An 18,087-nucleotide genomic window follows, 5' to 3' on the forward strand; every position below is an offset into this window, starting at 1 on the left:
TCTGCTGCAGGGCCCATTTTATTCCTATGGGCCCTGCTGCAGATAACTCAAGCTAAGCTTTAGTAAAAGACCCCCTTAACCGGTTAGGAGATGGCTGGTTAGCAGTAATATTCAGCAACACAAACTGGTTAAGTGCTGCTGAATGTAATGTTCTGGATCTCTGTGGGGTTTAACTGGACAAAAGCCTTTCCTGCCTTGTTAAGCCATTTGAATATTGAGCGGACAGATACAACTTGACCTACTGTCCTCTTCAAAATAAGCAAGGATGTTAAAGCATTTTAAGAAAAACAGGCTGGATATGATCCAAACACTAGAGCTTCTGAAGTGGCTCAAAGACCCTGATGTTCTCCCTCTCTCTTTCTCAATAGATGTTGCCTACTGCATCTAAGTTTCAAGAATGGAAAATCAGGGCTCTAGTGATCTTCACTCCTTTTTGCCTCTCTTGCTCTGATGGCCTAATGGGAACTCGCTGATGTCATGTGCTTCATTATACCTAGAAGCTCTTTGGGTGGGGGGAGTGGAGGAAAATATGGAGGTATTAGAAACTCCTTTTGGAAGAGGAAAGGAGAAATGCAAGCCTCAGAGCCACTTCAGAATTTCTCACAGTAGAGGAAGGACATTGGGCATTGGAGCCCAATTTTTCAGCACTTTGAAAGTTGGGTCCCAGAAACACGTTGGTTATGCTTGTAGGGTGAGAAACAGAATTGGAATTCTCACTAAGGCTAGAAATAGTGCAGTTGGTAACACTAACGTATTACTGGTCATGGTAAAGCCCATTGTTAATACTCAATGTACAAAAGACTTTATTCCATTTAGGGTTTTTTTTTTTTTTACTAAGGTACGCTGAAAAATGGCCTGAGCTGGTGTAGACGCATGTGTCAAGACTCTTGAGGCTTGATAACTTGAGGCCCCAATATCTTGGAGTATAACCTTGGCACACCAATCACCCGAAGTCTCTATTATTTTTATGAAGTCTCTTTTATTGAATAAATCACAGATAATTTACTCACAGATAGATGTTCAGAGGTGCTGTTCCAGGACACAGAGACTCCTTAATCTGAGAGCTGTTGGGGGTGGAGATCTGAAGAGAGGTAGCTATATTGCAGGGGGGGGGGAAGGATAGTTAAACAAGTAGAAATGGTTCAAAACTGGGTGACTGGAATGTGCGATATCTCATTAGGGAGGAGATATTTTCAAGGTAAAAAAAACCAGGTTCGTTACAGGGAGTTTCAGCAGGACAGAGCTGTCTGGAATAAGATGGTACATGCTCCATGTCTCTGGCTAGGTGGTGGGAATGCCTCATGGCTGAAGGGACAAAGAGGTGTTGAGGCTTCACGTGGGTTCAGGGAGGAGCAGATAGAGATCAATGTGTACAGAGCCTGCCATCGGGTAGCAAGGGGTGGTCCTAGAGGGCGGCTCTCGATTGGAGGGAAAGGTCATACCTGTCTGACCTCCCAGGACAGAGATAGTGAGAATGACCAGGAAATGATAGCAGGAAGATGAAAGAGCCAAGCTTGGCAGAGAGAGAGAGGAGGTCTGGGCAGCCTCACAACCAGTGGTAACAGTTCTTACACAGCCAAGCAAGTGTGGTTGCACTGCCTGTGAACTACATTACCCACAGTGCATTGCTCGTGTATCTTTGCAGTGAGAAACTGCAGCAATGATAGTCCTTAGAACTGAGAATAACAGTAAAGGCATTACACACATTTTAGGATCACGTTATAAACTAGTGCGAGGCTGTCAGAGGACAGAACAGCATGTACTGGATGCGCGCAGGTCCATTTTTCAGCGCACCTGCAAAAAAGGGAAAATCCACTATTTCTGGGGTAAGCAGTATAAAATGTTTTGTACTTTTTTGGGATCTTGCCAGGTATTTGTGATCTGGATTGGCCACCGTTGGAAACAGGATGCTGGGCTTGATGGACCTTTGGTCTTTCCCAGTATGGCAATACTTATGTACTTATGTAAGGTCTTTTTTTGGCTGAAAATGGACATGTGGCAAAATAAAAATTGGCGCGCATCCATTTTGGGCCTGAGACCTTACCGCCACCCATTGTCTTAGCAATGCACCGGACAGCAAACATCAGCACACGTACAATGCTGATAATTGCCCAGTTAGCATCGTGCGCCATAAAATTTTCTGGTGCGGGTAGCAGGTGAACGTAAAGAATGAAATTACCTCCCAGGCACGCGGTAGCTGGGCGGTAGTTCAAAACATGCATACACGCCTATGCGGCTAAGTAAAAGGGCCCCTTGGTAAACTGAGTGCTAAGAGGCCCGTTTACTAAAGGGCATTAAATCATTAGCGCAAAGTTAGTGTACATTAACAGGCTACTGGAGAATGCGTTATAACATTTTGCAGTATTTTCCCTGTTTGTGCACGGACTCCGAAGTGGATTCAACAGCTCCTATCAACAGCAGCACGGCCACGGAGGCTGAAGATGAATTTTAAACACCTCGGGGTGGCTGGCGGGGGTTTGGGGTCCCCCGCCGACTGAAGAAGTAGTTTTTAAGGCAGCGGCAGGTGGAAGCGCACCTCGGCTGGCGGGGGTTGGGGCCCCCGCCAGCAAAAGTAAGCAACGGCAGCGGGGGAGGGTTGATGGCGGTAGGGGGGTCCAGGGCAAAATCTGCGGGGGCCCAGGCCCCTGAGGCCCCACGCAGATACGCCCCTGCTTTCACCACAGTGGGTAAAGGGCTGTTTTTTTTAAAGAAGTGGCTGTGCGGCAAGTGAAACACTTGCCACATGGCCATTTCAGGGGGAGCACTTACCACCACCCATTGAGGTGGCGGTAAGGGCTCCCACGCTAACCCGGCGGTAACTGGGCAACACGTGGCACTACCTGATTACTGCTGGGTGAACACCAGTGCTACAAAAATAAAACTACTTTTGTAGCACCAGAAATCGCGAACACTGGGGGTGGGAACTACTGCTGGGCTGCTCCAGGGCGGTCCTTCCACTTTAGCCCGCATTGGGCTTACTGCCACTTAGTAAAAGACCCTCTGAATAATGTAGGGTTAATACAGAAGCACTTAGCACCTCCTAAATGTTTTGCAGGTACCGCATGCTAATGGGAATATACTCTCCAAATAAAACCAACAACCCTCAAGAAAAAAGCCATACAAAATGCAGCATTAAATCTGGGCTTAATATACTAAGCCCAGATTTGATCACACCTTAGTAAATCACCCCTAAATTTTCAGATATCTACATTAACCCCCCTGTTTAGTAAGCTGTGCAGCAATGCACACAGCAGCTGCTTGCGTGGCTTAGTAGACAGGGGCTAAATTTGGCACATTAATCTACAGTAAGTGATAATGTTAATGTGGCTTGTTTTTATTTTACAAGTCTCATTGTGATTATTATGGAATAATCTGTCATTTTACTTACAAAAAGAGCATTTCTATCAAAAATGTAAAACTGTGCTTAAAACCTTTATGGGTTAACTTCTACAGCACCTGTGGTCTGTCTGGGTGATGGGAAGCTGGCGGAGGCTGCAATAGGTAGGGAGTTAGGGCAAAGATCTCTTTCCTTTTGAAAATATTTTATTTCTCTTCTGTTCTGTTGCTTTTGTATTTGTAAACTGCTCAGATGACATTTACTGATGGTGCATATATTAAGTAATAAATAAACTTGGAAACTTTAAACTTGATGAAGACATTTGAATCCTGGCACATATATGTCTAAGTATGAAAAACAATTATAGCACAATTTTAGGAAGTAATAATTTAAACATCTCAATCACCAAGACATCCATCTGGCAAGGGGGCAAGATTTGGGTGTAACTAGGATGTAACTAGAGCATGCCTTGGGCAGAACAAAATATGCTATTCCCCATTTCCGAAGAGGAGGGCATGTCTGTGACCCCTGAGATCAATGCCAGAAGTTAGACCTGCTCCCCAAGGACATCTATAGTGGAAAAAAAAACACTGTGGCTGGCTATGATAGCTAGTGGATAGGGTTGGAACCATGCAGTAGCTGACACAACTGCCAGTAACACAGTTGCGCTCTCCAAGGTATCAGTAAGTGCAGTAAAGCTACTGTCCTTCTGAAAGTATGGGATGGCCCCACAATTTGAACCACTGACACATCCCATACCCCCACTCTCAAGTCAGTGCATTCAGATCCCCCACACTCCTTGATCACTGTATCCAGATCCCCCTGATCACTGCATCCAGATCTCTCAACCCTTTACCAGTGCATCCAGCTGCCACCCCCACCCCCCCGATCAGTGCAACCGGAACCCACCCTTTGAGCCCATAGATCCCCCTCCAAGCCCTTCCCACTGTTTCAAAGCCCCTCTAATTTACCTCCCTCCCTCCACCACCCTAGACCCAAGAGCCATCCTCTGGGACTCACCTGTGGTTCTCCATGGTGACATAATGGAATGGTGCAGGAGAAGTCCTCTCCACTCCTGCCCATCTGCCTCTGTGTGTCTAATTAGTGACACTGACCCCCTAGTGGTAGTCTCATGGTACTACTGCTATGGGGTAACCCTTCCATATAAAGGCAAATCAGAGTCCTTGGGCAGGAGGATAACTTAATATTACAGCTAGCATGAGACATTCATAATCAAGATACCTTTCTCAGGTCAGGTCAATGGCATCCGCACATACGTTCAGCGTTTGCAAGTCATAGTGGAGGAGGGATTAAGACAGGAATTAAGTCTCATCAGAAGTGTACTCTGAATCATACCCTGGTCTCCTTGCCCCCCAGTTGGTTATATGTCCAGCTAAACATGAGATGCCCTTGTGAACAACATTGGCATCTGTGTACCCTCCACCCATTTTTAGTCCATCTTGCCCCATTCCAGAACCTGGCCCCAGTGGTTTGGTGGTCCCATGTGCTTGAAGGGCTATGTGAGACCCAGAACGAGGTTTGGGAATGGGCCTGGGAAATAACGCAGCCAGACAAAAGGGATGAACACAAAATAAGTATTTATTTATAGAAATCCCTGAGCGTGTTCCTTCACAGGGCCCAAGACAATAGTGTCAGTAAACCTCTGCAGTTTAGGAAACGTGGTTAATAAGCAGGCCTCTAGTGGCAGGCCTAACATAAGTTGTGATTGCAGGGGTTGCCATACCACAAGCACAGCCTATAGTTCTTGTTTTCCTTCAGAGATCCAGGTATGGCTCCAGTCAGACCTCAGCAAAGCTTGCGAATCTTAACCAAAAGCACAAGGTTGTCTTACCTCAGCCAAATCACAACAGCTAGATGTATTCAGTCAGGCATAGACTGGGGCTTCTGTTCTTCCTTCCCTGGGCCTCCTTACCCTCTGTCTTCTATACTCCTAGATGTAATAAATGACTGATTCTTAGAGCAACTGGTCTACTAACCGACAAAAGAGGGGGCTACTTTAGTTCTAGACCTTAGTTGAATGCAGGGCTTAGTATAAGAAGTAATGGTGCTGAATCCTTTGGGAAGCAGGGATCATAACATGATCAAATTTGAGCTAATATCTGGAGTAAAGTCATAAAGGAAATTTACTGTAGTCGCATTTCGAAAGGTCGAGTATCATACATGAAATTGCTGCTCTGCTTTAATGCCGATTTTTTAAAAAGGTTCCAGAGGAGATCGGGAAAATTATAGACCGGTGAGTCTGACTTCGGTGCCGGGCAAAATGGTAGAGCCTATTATTAAGAACAAAATTACAGAGCATATTCAAAAGCATGGATTAATGAGACAAAGTCAACATGGATTTAGTGAAGGGAAATCTTGCCCCAACAATCTACTACATTTCTTTGAAGGGGTGAACAAACATGTGGATAAAGGTGAGCCTGTTGATATTGTGTATCTGGATTTTCAGAAGGCGTTTGACAAAGTACCTCATGAAAGACTCCAGAGGAAATTGGAGAGTCATGGGATAGGAGATAGTGTTCTATCTCCTGGTTAAAAGATAGAAAACAGAGAGTAGGGTTAAATGGTCAGTATTCTAAATGGAGAAGGGTAGTTAGTGGGGTTCCCCAGGGGTCTGTGCAGGGACCGCTGCTTTTTAACGTATTTATAAATGACCTAGAGATGTGATTAACTAGTGAGGTAATTAAATTTGCTGATGACACAAAGTTATTCAAAGTCGTTGAATCGCGGGAGGATTGTGAAAAATTACAAAAGGACCTTATGAGACTGGGAGGGGCATAATGGAAAGGGGCACCCAAGTTTTCCTGAGGTTGTCCTTGCAGGACGTCCTGAAGAAGGGACGGGGAAACCCGTATTATCGAAACAAGATGAGTGTCCATTTTTCGTTTCAAAATACGATCGGGGACGCCCAAATTGTGAAATTTAGGCTGACCTTAAAGATGGTTGTCCTTAGAGATGGTCGTCCCCGATTTTCGGCGATAATGAAAACCGAGGATGCTCATCTTAGAAACAACCAAATCCAAGCTCTTTGGTTGTGGGAGCAGCCAACATTCGTAGTGCACTGGTCCCCCTGACATGCCAAGACACCAACCGGGCACCCTAGGGGGCACTGCAGTGGACTTCAGAAAAAAGCTCCTAGGTACATAGCTCCCTTACCTTGTGTGCTGAGCACCCCCTAAACCTCCACAAAACCAACTCCCCACAACTGTACACCACTACCATAGCCCTTATGGGTGAAAGGGGCACCTACATGTGGGTACAGTGGGTTTGTGGTGGTTTTTGAAGGTATCACATTTACCACCACAAGTGTAACAGGTAGGGGGGGGGGTAGGCCTGGGTCTGCCTGTCTGAAGTGCACTGCACCCACTAAAACTGCTCCAGGTACCTACATACTGCTGTGATGGAGGTGGATATGATATTTGAAGCTGGCATAGAGGCTGGAAAAATATTTAAAAAATTTTTTTTGAGGGTGGGAGGGGGTTAGTGACCACTGGTGGAGTAAGGGGAGGTGATCCCCGATTCCCTCCGGTGGCCATCTGGTCATTTAGGGCACATTTTTGTGGCTTGGTTGTAAGAAATAAAGGACCAAGTAAAGTCGTCCAAGTGTTCGTCGGGGACGCCCTTCTTTTTTCCATTATTGGTTGGGAACGCCCATGTGTTAGGCACGCCCCAGTCCCGCCTTCGTTACACCTCGACACGCTCTGTGAACTTTGGTCATCCCCACGATGGAAAGCAGTTGAGGACACTCAAAATCGGCTTTCAATTATGCCGATTTGGGCGACCCTGTGAGAAGGACGCCCATCTTGCGATTTGTGTCGAAAGATGGGCACCCTTCTTTTTTTAAAATAAGCCTGTGGGCGTCTAAATGGCAGATGATGTTTAATGTGAGCAAGTGCAAAGTGATGCATGTGGGAAAGAGGAACCCGAATTATAGCTACGTCATGCAAGGTTCCACGTTAGGAGTAACAGATCAAGAAAAGGACCTAGGTTTCGTCATTGATGATACGTTGAAACCTTCTGCTCAGTGTGCTGCTGCGGCTAAGAAAGCAAATAGAATGTCAGGTATTATTAGGAAAGGAATGGAAAACAAAAATGAGGACATTATAATGCTTTTTTTCATCGGTCCATGGTGTGACTGCACCTCGAATATTGTGTTCAATTCTTGTCGCTGCATGTCAAAAAAGATATAGTGGAATTAGAAAAGGTGCAGAGAAGGGCGACGAAAATAATAAAGGGGATGGGACGACTTCCCTATAAGGAAAGGCTAAAGCGGCTAGGGCTCTTCAGCTTGGAGAGAAAGCGGCTGAGGGGAGATGTGATAGAGGTCTATAAAATAATGAGTGGAGTTGAACTGGTAGATGTGAAGCGTCTGTTTATGCTTTCCAAAAATACTAGGACTAGGGGGCATGCGATAAAGCTACAATGTAGTAAATTTAAAATGAATGGGAGAAAATTTTTCTTCACTCAATATGTAATTAAACTCTGGAATTCGTTGCCAGAGAATGTGGTAAAGACGGTTAGCTGTCACGATTGTGGCCATGACCCCTCTTTTGACTCACCTTATTTCTGCTGGTCAGCTCATGTGCTGGCTTCTATCTGCATTGTTGTGTTTGTCCTGTGTGTTTCAAGCCTCACTTTGGTGTTCAGAGTGTAGGGTTCCTACTTCCTGTGTGTTTCAAGCGTCTCTTTGGTGTTGTGTATTTCCTGCCTCTGTCCTGTAGTTGTGACATCATTAGTGAGGGCCTTTATAAGGAAGTAGTTGACTTTCATTCAGGGTCTTTGCAATGCCAAAGGTCCCCAGGTTAGTCTGTGTGCAGTGTAGCACTTCTGCCTTGTTCTAGTCTGTGTGCCCGTGGGCACTTCTGTCTTGTTTCTTGTTTAGGGTGCCTGTGTGTACTTCTGCTTCGGTTGTTCTCTGTTTGTCTGTGTTTGTCAGCTTTGCGTTCTGCCTAGTCTGCCTTGCTTGTTCTAGTCCCCTCTACCTTACCCTCAGCCATAGTTCTGTTGTTTGTCTGTCTGGGTCAGCTTTGTGTCCTGCCTAGTCTGCCTTGCTTGTTCTAGTCCCCCTACCTTTAGCTTCAGCCTTAGTTCTGTTGTTTGTCTGTGTGGGTCAGTCTGGGTTCTGTCTAGTCTGTCTTGCTTGCTCTAGTCCCCCTGCCTTCAGCTTCAGTCCCCTTCCTGCTTGTCTCTGCCCTGTTTGCTTTTAGCTTCTGTTCCTGCCAAGCTTGTTTGTAAATCCTGAACCTTGTTCCTGCCAAGCTTGTTTGTAAATCTTGCATCCTGTTCCTGCCAAGCTTGTTTGTAAATCTTGAATCCTGCTTGAGTATCCTGAATCCTGCCAAGCTTGTTCCAGTATCCTGAATTCAGTCCAGTCAAGCCAAGCTTGTTCCTGAATCCAGTTCCAGTCCAGTCAAGCCAACCTAGTTCCTGCATCCAGTTCCAGTCCAGTCAAGCTCAGCTTGTTCCAGAATCCCAGTTCAGTCAAGCCCAGCTTGTTAAAGGACAGTCCCTGCTCCAAGGAGCTTACAATCTAAAGGGCAAAATGTCAAGTAGGGGCAGTCCAGGTTTCCTGAATAGAGGTATGATGGTTAGGTGCCGAAGGCGACATTGAAGAGTTGGGTTTTGAGCAAGGCTTTGAAGATGGGCAGGGAGGGGGCCTGGCGTATGGGCTCAGGGAGATTATTCCAGGCCTGGGGTGAGGTGAGGCAGAAAGGGCGGAGCCTGGAGTTGGCGGTGGTGGAGAAGGGTACTGACAGGAGGGATTTGTCTTGAGAACGGAGGTTACGGGTAGGAATGTAAGGGGAGATGAGGGTAGAGAGGTAGGGAGGGGCTGTAGATTGAGTGCATTTGTAGGTTAAAAGGAGAAGCTTAAACTGTATGCGGTACCTGATCGGAAGCCAGTGAAGTGACTTGAGGAGAGGGGTGATATGAGTGTACCGGTTCAGGTGGAACATAAGATGTGCAGCAGAGTTTTGAATGGACTGAAGGGGGGATAGGTGGCAAATTGGCAAATTAGTCAAGGCGAGAGGTGACTACTGCAACCTACTCCTCACTGGCCTCCCAATTTGTCACCTATCCCCCCTTCAGTCCATTCAAAACTCTGCTGCACGCGCGTACAACGTGCTGCGATGTCAGACTCCGAACTGGATTCAACGAATCAGCAGCGTTACTTACGGCATGGGCACGGAGGAGTCGGAGGAAGACAAAATATGAAAACTGCGGGTCGGACCTCGGCTGGCGGGGGTTGGGGCCCCCCGCCAGCAAAAGTAAGCAGCGGGGGAGGGTTGACGGCGGGGGGGGGGGGAGGGGGTGGAGAATGGCGGCGGTGGGGGGGGGGAGGGGAGGCAAAAATGTGCCCCCCCTCTCTGGCTCTGGCCCCCCCTACCGCCGGATTCCAGATACGCCCCTGTTCTAAAGGTAAATCACCGAGGAATGATGGTTTCACTGTAGAATTCTATCAGGCGTTTGCAGATCTTTTGGTGCCCCAGTTGCATGTCATATATAACTCTCTTTTATTACATGCGGGTCAAACTGGCTTCTTCTACCAGTCTACAATAATTGGTATACCTAAACCAGACAGAGATCCGTCTAGAGTGGAAAATTATAGACCTATTTCTTTGATTAACATAGACAACAAAATTTATGCAAAACTTCTGGCTCTCCGGCTTCATCATATCGTTCCGGGCATAATCCATAGAGATCAGAATGGGTTTACGGCAGCAAGATTAGCTAGTGACAATTCTAGACTTCTTTGGGATATTCTTGCTCATGTTGAAGGCTCTCGGGACCCGTTTATAGCGGTATCACTTGATACTGAGAAAGCCTTTGATAGAATTGAATGGTCTTACTTGTTTCACACTCTAGCGTGGTTTAATTTTAGTCTGTCTTTCGTCAACATGATAAAAGTGTTGTATACTAATCCCTTTGCTTCCATTTCGGTAAATGGTAACAATTCTCAGTTTTTCCCACTTCGACGAGGCACCAAACAAGGATGTCCATTATCTCCTCTCCTGTTCAACATCGCTTTAGAACCCTTGGCTATAGCTATTAGGTCCGCTCCTACTTTTACTGGTGTGGCTGTTGCAGAGGAGTTGTTTAAACCAGGGGCGTAGCTACGGGTGGGCCTGGGTGGGCCCAGGCCCACCCAATTTCAGTCCAGGCCCGCCCAGCGCCAGCTCCCATTGCCGGCCACTGCTGCTTTTCCTGATGAGCAGCAGTGGCCGGCGCTACAAAAAGAAGAAGCGCTCAGCTGACTGAGCTGAGCGCCAACACATCGCTAAGGAAGAGAAAAAAATGTTTAAAAAAAAATGCGGCACCGCAGGCAGCCTCGAACCATTGGCTGCTGGCTCTGTGCAGGCTCCTCCCGTCTCTTACATCACTGCCCCTGTAGCGAAGCAGGGGCAGTGACGTAAGAGGGAAGGAGCCTGCAGAGCCAGCAGCCAATGGTTCGAGGCTGCCTGCGGTGCCGCGTTTTTTTTTAAACATTTTTTTCTCTTCCTTAGCGACCCGTTGGCGCTCAGCTCAGTCAGCTGAGCGCTTCTTCTTTTTGTAGCGCCGGCCACTGCTGCTCATCAGGAAAAGCAGCAGTGGCCGGCAATGGGAGCTGGGGCTGGTGGGCCTGAATGGGAGAGGGAAAATGGATGGCAGGATGGGGGGAGAAAGAGGGAAAATGGAAGGATGGGGAGAGAAAGAGGGAAAACAGATGGGAGGATGGCAGAGAAAGAGGGAAAACAGAAGGATGGGGAGAGAAAGAGGGAAAACAGATGGGAGGATGGCAGAGGAAGAGGGAAAATGGAAGGATGGCGAGAGAAAGAGGGAAAACGGAAGGATGGGGAGAGAAAGAGGGAAAACAGATGGGAGGATGGCAGAGAAAGAGGGGAAACGGAAGGATGGGGAGAGAAAGAGGGAAAACAGATGGGAGGATGGCAGAGAAAGAGGGGAAACGGATGGATGGGGAGAGAGAGGGAAAACAGATGGCAGGATGGGGAGAAAGAGGGAAAATGGAAGGATGGCGAGAGAAAGAGGGAAAACAGATGGGAGGATGGCAGAGAAAGAGGGAAAATGGAAGGATGGCGAGAGAAAGAGGGAAAATGGAAGGATGGGGAGAGAAAGAGGGAAAACAGATGGGAGGATGGCAGAGAAAGAGGGGAAACGGAAGGATGGGGAGAGAAAGAGGGAAAACAGATGGGAGGATGGCAGAGAAAGAGGGGAAACGGATGGATGGGGAGAGAGAGGGAAAACAGATGGCAGGATGGGGAGAAAGAGGGAAAATGGAAGGATGGTGAGAGAAAGAGGGAAAACAGATGGGAGGATAGCAGAGAAAGAGGGGAAACGGAAGGATGGCGAGAGAAAGAGGGAAAACAGATGGGAGGATGGCAGAGAAAGAGGGGAAACGGAAGGATGGGGAGAGAAAGAGGGAAACAGATGGGAGGATGGCAGAGAAAGAGGGGAAACGGATGGATGAGGAGAGAGAGGGAAAACAGATGGCAGGATGGGGAGAAAGAGGGAAAATGGAAGGATGGCGAGAGAAAGAGGGAAAACAGATGGGAGGATGGCAGAGAAAGAGGGAAAACGGAAGGATGGGGAGAGAAAGAGGGAAAACAGATGGGAGGATGGCAGAGAAAGAGGGAAAATGGAAGGATGTGGAGAGAAAGAGGGAAGACGCTGGATGGAAGGGTAGGGAGAAAGAGGTGACACTGGATGGAAGGATGCAGAAAGAAAGAGGGGAGACTATTGGAAGGATGGGGAGAGAGAGGGGAGACACTGGAAGGATGGGGAGAGAAAGAGGAGAGGCTGCATGGAAAGGGGGAGTAGTGAAAGATTGGAGAATAAGAGGAAGGGGCATGGGGAGAACAAGGGTGAGAAAAAGATGAAAAGCCATAAGTAGATGAAGGAAATTAAAGAATGGATAGTAAGAATGAATTAAATCTGGACACAGAGAGAGGCAGAAAAATATTGAAGAAAGCAAAGAAAAAGGAGAGAAAAATGACAAATGGCCAGGAAACCCAGGCAGAAGAGTTAAGCGAAAACGAAGGAAAGCAGAATCTAGAGACTGGGAGCAACACAATGAGAAAAAGTAAATGGCCATACAACAAAGGTAAAGAAAATAATTTTATTTTTAATTTAGGATAAAGTAATATGGTGTTAATAAAGTTTCAGAGACCAATACTTCCTTCCTTAGGTCAGGAGAGGATACCGTAACAGCATTATACTGACCTGAGGCAGGAGGTTTTGGCCTCTGAAAGCTCACTGAAAAGGATTAGGCTATTAAATAAATTGTCTGAAATCTGATGCACTGAAAAGCAGCACTTTACCCTGTGTGACAAATGCATCTGAGTGTGACTACATTTTGCTGGAGGGGGGGGGGGGGTAGAGAGAAAATTTTGTGCCCACCCACTTTGGGTTCAGGCCCACCCAAAATTGGCAGTCTGGCTACGCCACTGGTTTAAACTGTCCATATATGCTGATAATATTCTCTTGTACACTACTCCAAATTCAATTCCTAGTGTTTTGGATGTAATTAACGCTTTCTCGTCTCTGTCTGGTTATAAAATCAACTGGTCTAAGTATCTCAGTACCCCTTTTCCTGGGAACCTACTAAAATCGAGTATCTGGGAGTATGGTATTCAACATCAGTAGATCAGACTATGTCCCTTATTAAGGACCAGATATTGACTTTAACCTCCTCCATTCTGAATTCATGGTCTCCACTTTATTTAACATGGTGGGGTAGGATAGAGGCTATCAGGATGGTTCTGGCTCCAAAGTTAAATTACATTTTTAGTATGACCCCCCTCGCTTTTCCAACTTCGTTCTATGCCAAGATTGACTCCTTATTGATTCAGTTTCTTTGGAGACACAAACCTCCTCGCATTGCACTAAAAAAACTTAAATTGCCAAAGCATTTGGGAGGTCTTAATGTTCCTGACTTCAAACATTATCACATGGCCTTTCGTCTTGTGCAGTCTTTAATGTGGTTTCAAAAGGATTTCACTCACCTTACGCCCAGGTGCATTCTTGCCCTTTATATCTCCTTCCATATGCTGATTTGTATCCATATACAAAACACCTTAGGCTCCTGAAGGCCTCTGCCTTTGATATCCGTACGTTTAGAGCTGGTCTTGGAGTTCGCACTGCATCGCTGGAGGAAGTTTCTCTCTGGTATACCTCTGGTTTTCAGTCAGTTCTCCTGCAGTCTCAAAAAGTGGTGTGGATGGGAAAGGGTATATGGTTGCTGTCTCATTTGTACATTGCTGGTAATCTGTTATCTCCTGATGCTTTGTCTGTTTTATATGATGTTCCAGTAATAGATTCTGATTCATGGAGGGGCATCTCTAACTATATTTTGTCTTTTCAAGTCTCCGCTTCTATTACAACTGCCCCTTAGGATTTTATCTCTTCCTGCCTTGCCATTGCTTCCGGTAGTAAGAAGGCATCCCTATTATATAAAAAACTTCAGAATCTATATGTGGACACTGTCGCTAGGCTGCGGCAGTCCTGGGAACAAGATTTAGATTTTGATGCGTCAGAATTTGACTGGTACACCTTTTGGATTTACTCCATGCGCCCAACTAGGTCGGCAGCGATATCCTAGTCCTCATATTTTGTATTTCACCGAGCCTACTGGACCCCTGCTTGAGTAGCAAGGATTACTAAGACTACTACCTTCAAATGTTGGTCTTGTCAGGAGACGGATGGATCCTTGGCGCATATGGTTTTTTTCTGCAAAAACGTTAGAGCATACTGGGGACTTATTTGGGCAAAATTGTGTATTATTTTTCATCTGCCTGAGACTGCAGCAATCTCCTATGAGGTTGTGATACTGCGTGCCTCTTCCCCTACTATTACCCTTCTTGAGTCAGATAAGAAACTGTTTAATATTCTGTTAGCTGTCGCTTTGCATTTAATTGTTACACATTGGAAAAATAATGCGCATCTGAATTATAACGAATGGTGGAGTTACGTATGTGTGATCCGAAAATATGAAGCACTTCTTGCCCATAAGCATCACAGAGTGCAGTCTGTCTTGAGGACCTGGGCTCCCCTAGACTTATTTTGTCAGTCATCTTGTAGCACTACTTGATCTTGGCCTCTAGGTATTGTCCTGGAACGTATATGTATTTGCACTTGGAAGCCGTGGAGGGGCATAATCGAACAAAAACGTCTATCTCCATGGGCGTTTATCTCCGAGAACGGGTCCGTGAAGGGGCGGACCGAACCGTATTTTCGAAAAAAATAGACGTCCATGTTTTATTCGACAATTTGTGAGCTGGGCGTTTTTGTTTTCAGTGATAATGGAAAATGAAAGCGCCCAGCTCAAAAACGAATAAATCCAAGGCATTTGTTCGTGGGAGGGACCAGGATTCGTAGTGCACTGGTCCCCCTCACATGCCAGGACACCAACCGGGCACCCTAGGGGGCACTTTTACAAAAACAAAAAAAAGGTAAAAGAGCTCCCAGGTGCATAGCACCCTTCCCTTGTGTGTTGAGCCCCCCAAATCCCCCTCAAAACCCACTGCCCACAAGTCTACACCATTACTATAGCCCTAAGGGGTGAAGGGGGGCACCTACATGTGGGTACAGTGGGTTTAGGGGGGTTGGACGACTAAGCATTAAGCAGCACAATTGTAACAGGTAGGGGGGGATGGGCCTGGGTCCACCTGCCTGAAGTTCACTGCACCCCCTAACAACTGCTCCAGGGACCTGCATACGGTTGCCAGGGAGGTGGGTATGACATTTGAGGGTGAAAATAAAAAGTTGTAAAACATCATTTTTTGTGGTGGGAGGGGGTTAGTGACCACTGGGGGAGTCAGGGGAGGTCATCCCTGATTCCCTCTGGTGGTAATCTGGTCATTTAGGGCACTTTTTGGGGCCTTATTCATGAAAAAAACAGGGTCCAGGAAAAGTGCCCTAAATTCTAGCTACAAACGCATACTTTTTTTCAATTATCGGCGAAAGGCGCCCATCTCTGTTCGGGTGATAACCATGCCCCAGTCCCACCTTCACCACGCCTCCGACACACCCCCGTAAACTTTGTACGCTTCCACGATGGAGTGCAGTTGAAAACGTCCAAGTTCGGCTTTCGATTATACCGCGTTATTCGTTTTTGGGAGATAAACGTCTATCTCCCGATTTAGGTCGCAATATAGGCGTTTTTGTCTTTCGATTATAAGCTGGATGGTGTTTTTTTTGTTTTGTTTTGTTTTTTTTCCCCCATTCTTTTTGTTATGTGTTGTTTGCTTTTGTGTATTTTGAAAACCTTTAATAAAATGTGATAAAAAAAAAAAAAGAAAAGGTTCAAAGAAGGACAACCAAAATGATAAAGTGAATGGAACTCCTCTCATATCAGGAAAGGCTAAAGAGGTTAGGGCTCTTCTGCTTGGAAAAGAGACAGCTGAGGGGGGATATGATAGAAGTCTACAGAATCCTGAGTGCTGTAGAATGGGTAAAAGTGAATCAATTTTTTATTCTTTCAAAAAGCACAAAGACTAGGAGACACTCAATGAAGTTACTTTTAAAACAAAAAGGAGGAAATATTTTTCACTCAAGAAATAGTTAAGCTCTGGAACTTGTTGCCGGAGAATGTGGTTACAATGGTTAGCATATCTGGATTGAAAAAAGATTTTGACAAGTTCATGGAGGAAAAGTCTACAGTCTGCTATTGAGATAGATGTGGGGGAGCCACTGCCATTCCTGGGATTGGTAGCATGGAATCTTGCAACTATTTGGGATTTCAACAGGTACTTGTGACTTGAATTGGTCACTATTGGAAGCAAGGTACTGGGCTAGATCATCGGTCTGACCTAGTATGGCTGTTCTTATGTTCTAATATTTCTTCCATGGGCACAGAATGGATAAAAGTCCTATCTAATTAAAACCTTCCATCTTCAAAGCATGAAACATTCAGGAATTGTCTGTTTTTGAAATATGTATTGGCTAAAATTATAGCACAATATAAGCTTCAATTCCTTCCTCATTTCCTTACCCTCTCTCTTCATCTCAAATGTAGCAGAGAAACCATGTACCTAATGAGATGATGATGCAGTGAACTCATTCTCAATGCTGCATTATTTCATTTCACTAATTTGAGAATAGCTCAGTTGGTTTCCCCGCTTTCAGGGGCTGAATTCCAGAGGCTGGCAGGAGTGATATCTCAGCATGGTTCTCATCAGCTTGCAGTCTTGTTTTTCATCTGAGACTCAATGGATAGACAAAGAGAGTTTTTGGAAAATTTTCCAAGCAAGTCTAAAGAAGGGGTTTATTTTTACCAATGTTCTAATTTCTAGGCAGCGGCTATATCAGCTCTGCCAACATACATAATAAGCTCTTTTAAATTCTTGCAAAAGTAGCACTGTTTACATTAGAGAAAACAGTGTAAGAATGCTAATTATAAGGAACCCAAAGAATGTACTGGATTGTACATGATGTAATGAAATGTCTTTGTTCATAGATTAATTTGCTCATTTACTCAGGTTAAATTTAAATAACATTTTTCCTATAATAAGGTTCTGCATTCTGTGATTTGCCCAGAGCAGTTTATTTCTTAAATGCAGTTGTGTACCATATACAGCCTTCAGTGTTATGTACATACAATGTTCTATAACACAAAATGATATATCAAAAATAATTATCAATTTAGGGCCATGCTCAATAGAAGCATTTCCAGATTCTAAACACAAACGGGGGTTTGTAACTGCTAAAGGTTATTTAAAAAACAACTTGCATGTGTCAAAATCCCTATGAATTAGAAGTAGCCTAGTGGTTAGAGCACCAGTCTTGACATCTAGAAGTGGCTGGTTCAAATTTCACTGCTGCTCCTTGTGATCTTGGGTAAGTCACTTAACCCTCCATTGCCTCAGGCACAAAATTAGATTGTGAGCCTCCAGGGACAGAGAAATACCCAGCGTACCTGAATGTAACTCAAGGTGTGAGCAAAATCCAAATAAATAATAAATATCATGTTTCTATGGAAATAATGTCCATTCAACATTATTTTTTGTTTATAAACACTCAGAGGTAAAACATGAGCAAGGTCAATACTTCCAGATGAGCGTTCATCAGCTTTACTTAGAAGAGTAGTTTCATTTGTTGAAGATGTCCTTTTATTAACTTGTAAACTTTAGGGAAGAGGGGTTGGTGGTTGGGAGGCGAGAATAGTGGAGGGCAGACTTATACTGTCTGTGCCAGAGCCGGTGATGGGAGGCAGGACTGGTGGTTGGGAGGCGGGAAGTACTGCTGCGCAGACTTGAACGGTCTGTGCCCTGAATAAGGCTGGTACAAATCAAGGTAAGGTTTACACATATGTTTGTCTTGTTGGGCAGACTGGATGGACCGTGCAGGTCTTTTTCTGCCGTCATCTACTATGTTACTATGTTACAACTCAGACATATATATTTATCAGAATACACATTTTTTATTCCGAACTTGGATGTTTACTAGTTTCTTTATTCCGTAGACATGTCTTCACTTTTATCATGTAATAGAGAGAGTTATGTGATTTAAATGCATGAAAGGATCAAAGCAAGTATATAATATCTAATCCAAACCAATTTGAATCAAAATTGCATCATAACTATTCCCTTAATTTTATTTTCTAACCACTTTAGATAATTGTTTTCTGGAATAGGTTTTCTAGCAGAATACTACATTTAAAAATTGTAGTCAGTCCTTCCTATCCAGTGAGGTATAAAAATTCTATTTAACCAAAGAAACAAAGCAACATAAAACATGAT

Source organism: Microcaecilia unicolor, chromosome 5, assembly GCF_901765095.1.
Source record: "Microcaecilia unicolor chromosome 5, aMicUni1.1, whole genome shotgun sequence".
Classification (NCBI taxonomy): Eukaryota; Metazoa; Chordata; class Amphibia; order Gymnophiona; family Siphonopidae; genus Microcaecilia; species Microcaecilia unicolor.